Below are 5,254 nucleotides of genomic sequence, written 5' to 3' on the forward strand. Positions count from 1 at the left end.
AAATTTAAAACAGAATTATTCGCCGCGAATTGTGCTTCGGAATTATCTTTATTATTATGATTATTATTTTGTTTTAGTTGTACTGTGATTTCCGCGGAGCAGACTGGGGAGATGCGCATTGGTTCGAAAGGGGGGGGGGGGTGGTGGCTGGTGAACCGACTTATTAGGATCAAGTAAATTTACTAAAATTTGAGAATATTTTATTTTCTCTCTTTACTGAATAAGGTAACGAACAAAAAAATAGAGCACTTTTGCCATCATCATCATCACCGTACGAATCGTCATCAACACTGTAAATACTATCCCTGCAATGCGGAAACTGCACGCTCGCGGGATACATGCTAGGAGGAATTAAAAGATAAAACGAAGAGAAGGAGAAGGGAATTTTAAGACCCGCTAAATCCTTTTTATTCTTCAATCTTCCTTAAGAAGTAGGTGTTGATAAGGAATAAGAAGAAGAGGGGTAAGAGAGGAGGAGAAAGGAGAATTTATGACCCTCCTGTATAGCATTCTCTTCTTGTTCTTCAGTCGTCCTTACAGAGAAAAGAAAAGAAAAGAAAAGAAAAGAAAAGAAAAGAAAAGAAAACTAGAGAAGTTAACATACGATCCGAGGGATGTTTATTTGGAAGGGTGTGGGCTGTGAAATTAGGGAAATGGTGAATGATTTTAAATCTTGCTTGCTTAGTAAGTCCACCTTGTCCACTAAGCTTGGGCTATTGCTATAGCATTAACCGTCTCGACCCATGGAATGCCTATGGACTATGTCGGACCGTTACCACAATCGAAGGGGAACGGAAACAAATTCATTAATAATATTAGTAACAAAGCAGAAGAAGAAGAAGGGGAGGGGGAAGGAGAACTTTAGGACCCTTGTCACGCGACAAGGGTGCAATACATTACAGGCAATAAATACACAGAAACAACAAAACAAAACTTTAGACAAACAATCACTAATCTACGCCCCTTAAACTACTAACCACATACCCTTCTAATTTAGTGGCGTCACACAGGCGGATAACCATGCCATGGGCAACGCCACCCTACACTAAACAAACCATATCTACTATAAAACCACTAACTCCAGTACTCTAACTAATTTGGAGGCGCTGCAGAGGCGGTTAACCAGACCGTAAGCAGCACCACTCTTCACTACTCTAACTTGGTGTCGCAGTAGAGGCGGAAAGCCGGACCGTAAGCTGCACCACCCTTCGCTAAATCTAAAGTTATACTGCATACATCTAAAAACAAAAGCAAAAAGGAAAGCAACTGGCTGATCACGGCATCCCCTGGTAATGAGGGAACCCCTTCCACCCATGATGCCGCTATCAGCCACAGCCGTGGGTCAGATGACATACCCACCTAAACCTCTATCGCAATGTGTTCCTTCACATTCTTTGCGTGGCGAATCGCTGAGCTGGAACCCAGACCATCATGCAATTGCCCCGTCTACTAGTCTGCGTCGTCTCATTACACATTGCCTACTCCCTGCTGTTCCACCATAACCTCGGAACTATTATTATTATTGTGACGGAGAAATCCTTGGAGCAGAAAGAGGTGAAAGAAGGTGCTGGGTGGAATGGGTCTAACTACTATACCAAAAATTAACTTAAAACTTTAACATAGGTTACATTTCTTTTAGAATCTCAAACTTAACACACTTTTCACTTGGTGAACTAATAAAGTGACAGGTACAAATAGCCATCTTGAAACAATAACTGGAAAACCCCAGATTAGGGAATTTTACAGATCGGGGCTTCAAGCTCTTAGTTTACAAATTCTGAGATACCAGATCCGGTTTACAAAATTTTGCAAACTCTCTTATGTTTAGACAATTTAAGAGCACTTTGCTCCAACAACTTCACAGCCTTCCAGAGAAGCACCTCAATATTGCAGTTGAATTTAGGAAACACGGTAAAAGAGCTTACCTGTTCTCCAACTTTAACTAATCACTTACAGCTCGCTAAGGGCAAACTTACACAACCCCTTACAATATCTGGCCTCTCCAGGCACAATTTACAATTAACAAAAGTTAGTACGCAGGGGTATCTAATAGCCAACCTACTGGACCTTTGTGGAATAAGAATAACGGGTTAAATTAATGGCCCGAACACAAAATGAATGGACGCGTATACTCCTAGATATTGAAGAATAAAATCCTAACGGGGCTCCCGGCCCAGTGATACAGGGGCTAAGCCCAATCTACTGTGGTGACTCGAATGGAGGTTAATTTAATACATTACAGGAAAGAAAAACAGTCACAAAATCGTAGTCGCCTCAAACTAAGTTGAAGGGAACTCGAGATGGTGAAGCACTCTCTATCCGCGGTTTGCAGTTGAAAACTTTATGAAATTTTACAAAAGCTGAACGAAAATTTACATTTCAGGAAAGGTTGGTTACATAATTAGAAATAAGGACCTTCCCCTCGTGTAAGTCTGCGGAGGTAGCTACAGAAAAATAAGTCTGGTGGTCATTACCTTGGCTGTTGGTCTGCTCGGTCTGTCTTAACACACACGCACGCGCGCGCGCGCGCGCACACACACACGTTCGCACGCACGCACGCACGCACGCACACACACGCGCACACACACAAATGTACTTTAAAGGTTGTTGTCTTCCCTATACAGCTCTAACGGAGGATGAACGATTTATCTTGTTTGGAAAATTCGTGAACTATCTCGGAAAAACTTTTTAATTTGAAGGTGCTCATTTTTTATCCGGATGGCCGCTTGTAGGGGGTAAAGGGTTGGAAATAGATGTATGCCGTCGCGGACATTTTTGTACAGCTTTTTACGCTCTACAATTCGTACGCTTACACCTTGGGCCTAACGCTGACAGTTCAGGCAGCGTAAGCGAAGAAAGCTTTCGGTCGCGACCTTTTCCCTAATCTCTTCTTAATTACTTTCTATTTGGCATTAAATCCATCATCACGCAGTGCACCCGTCCGGATTACATCACCCTGGAATGGTTATCGTAATTTACGATACCACTTCACATCGCCATATGGGTCGCACCCGCACGCGGACTGCCCAGTTTGGTCGAAGCGGCGGCCGGGCGCTGGCGCTGTGGAGGCCATTTTGTGATCTGCCGGACCCCCTTAGTACCCTGAGATACTCGCCGCCCGATACACTGAGAGCGGCAGCTTGCCTGCCCGCGACTGCAATGCTGCGAGCCTCTGCACACCCAGTGTTCATGCTCATATGCGGCGCTCAGTAATGTTGGTAACCGCTCGCCCTTGCTCGGGCGTGAAAATGTAGCATCGTACGCCTCTCGTACGGTCCTGCCGACCTCGGCAGCGGTCGAAGTGGAGATGTGACGATGGATGGTGAAGGGACCCGATCCCTAGTGAAGGCCCGTCCGGCCGGGTGAGAGCCCGTGCTCGGCGGCCTATGAAATTTTAGTTGGCGGCCACTCGGTCGGCCAACGGAGCAAAGCAAGTCTGTGTCCCGCAGGCCGCACTCGTCGGCGGCGGGCTACGACGCTCGGTTTCGGCTCTCGAGCCAGCCAGCTCCCTGGTTGATCCTGCCAGTAGTCATATGCTTGTCTCAAAGATTAAGCCATGCATGTCTCAGTGCAAGCCAAATTAAGGTGAAACCGCGAATGGCTCATTAAATCAGTTATGGTTCCTTAGATCGTACCACTTTACTTGGATAACTGTGGTAATTCTAGAGCTAATACATGCAAACAGAGTCCCGACCAGAAGTGGAAGGGACGCTTTTATTAGATCAAAATCAATCGGTCGGCTCGTCCGGTCCGTTTGCCTTGGTGACTCTGAATAACTTTGGGCTGATCGCACGGTCCTCGTACCGGCGACGCATCTTTCAAATGTCTGCCTTATCAACTGTCGATGGTAGGTTCTGCGCCTACCATGGTTGTAACGGGTAACGGGGAATCAGGGTTCGATTCCGGAGAGGGAGCCTGAGAAACGGCTACCACATCCAAGGAAGGCAGCAGGCGCGCAAATTACCCACTCCCGGCACGGGGAGGTAGTGACGAAAAATAACGATACGGGACTCATCCGAGGCCCCGTAATCGGAATGAGTACACTTTAAATCCTTTAACGAGTATCCATTGGAGGGCAAGTCTGGTGCCAGCAGCCGCGGTAATTCCAGCTCCAATAGCGTATATTAAAGTTGTTGCGGTTAAAAAGCTCGTAGTTGGATTTGTGTCCCACGCTGTCGGTTCATCGCTCGTCGGTGTCTAACTGGCATGGTTCGTGGGACGTCCTGCCGGTGGTGGCGAGTCGAAAGCGCGCGGCCGCCGTGGTTATCCGCGTGCGGTTCCTGCGCGCCGTAGGCGGACCCCGATGAAATCCTACCGCGGTGCTCTTCATTGAGTGTCGAGGTGGGCCGGCACGTTTACTTTGAACAAATTAGAGTGCTTAAAGCAGGCCGGCTGCGCCTGAATACTGTGTGCATGGAATAATGGAATAGGACCTCGGTTCTATTTTGTTGGTTTTCGGAACCCGAGGTAATGATTAATAGGGACAGGCGGGGGCATTCGTATTGCGACGTTAGAGGTGAAATTCTTGGATCGTCGCAAGACGGACCGAAGCGAAAGCATTTGCCAAGTATGTTTTCATTAATCAAGAACGAAAGTTAGAGGTTCGAAGGCGATCAGATACCGCCCTAGTTCTAACCATAAACGATGCCAGCTAGCGATCCGCCGAAGTTCCTCCGATGACTCGGCGGGCAGCTCCCGGGAAACCAAAGCTTTTGGGTTCCGGGGGAAGTATGGTTGCAAAGCTGAAACTTAAAGGAATTGACGGAAGGGCACCACCAGGAGTGGAGCCTGCGGCTTAATTTGACTCAACACGGGAAACCTCACCAGGCCCGGACACCGGAAGGATTGACAGATTGAGAGCTCTTTCTTGATTCGGTGGGTGGTGGTGCATGGCCGTTCTTAGTTGGTGGAGCGATTTGTCTGGTTAATTCCGATAACGAACGAGACTCTAGCCTGCTAAATAGTCGCATCCGGTATCCGTTCGTGCTACCGGCGACAACACATCTTCTTAGAGGGACAGGCGGCTTCTAGCCGCACGAGATTGAGCAATAACAGGTCTGTGATGCCCTTAGATGTTCTGGGCCGCACGCGCGCTACACTGAAGGAATCAGCGTGTCCTCCTAGTCCGAAAGGACCGGGCAACCCGTTGAACCTCCTTCGTGCTAGGGATTGGGGCTTGCAATTGTTCCCCATGAACGAGGAATTCCCAGTAAGCGCGAGTCATAAGCTCGCGTTGATTACGTCCCTGCCCTTT

General features: G+C 47.6%; 1 non-coding gene across 1 annotated transcript in view; it reads left to right on the forward strand.

Moving 5' to 3' along the window:
• Positions 1-3,506: 3,506 nt before the first annotated feature.
• Positions 3,507-5,254, forward strand: part of LOC137503450 (small subunit ribosomal RNA) — a 1,925-nt gene continuing 177 nt past the window's right edge. Inside the window, exon 1 of the ribosomal RNA XR_011019134.1 lies at positions 3,507-5,254. This exon is cut by the window's right edge and continues 177 nt beyond it. This is a non-coding gene — a ribosomal RNA (small subunit ribosomal RNA).

This window comes from Anabrus simplex, unplaced genomic scaffold, assembly GCF_040414725.1.
Source record: "Anabrus simplex isolate iqAnaSimp1 unplaced genomic scaffold, ASM4041472v1 ctg00000128.1, whole genome shotgun sequence".
Taxonomy (NCBI): domain Eukaryota; kingdom Metazoa; phylum Arthropoda; class Insecta; order Orthoptera; family Tettigoniidae; genus Anabrus; species Anabrus simplex.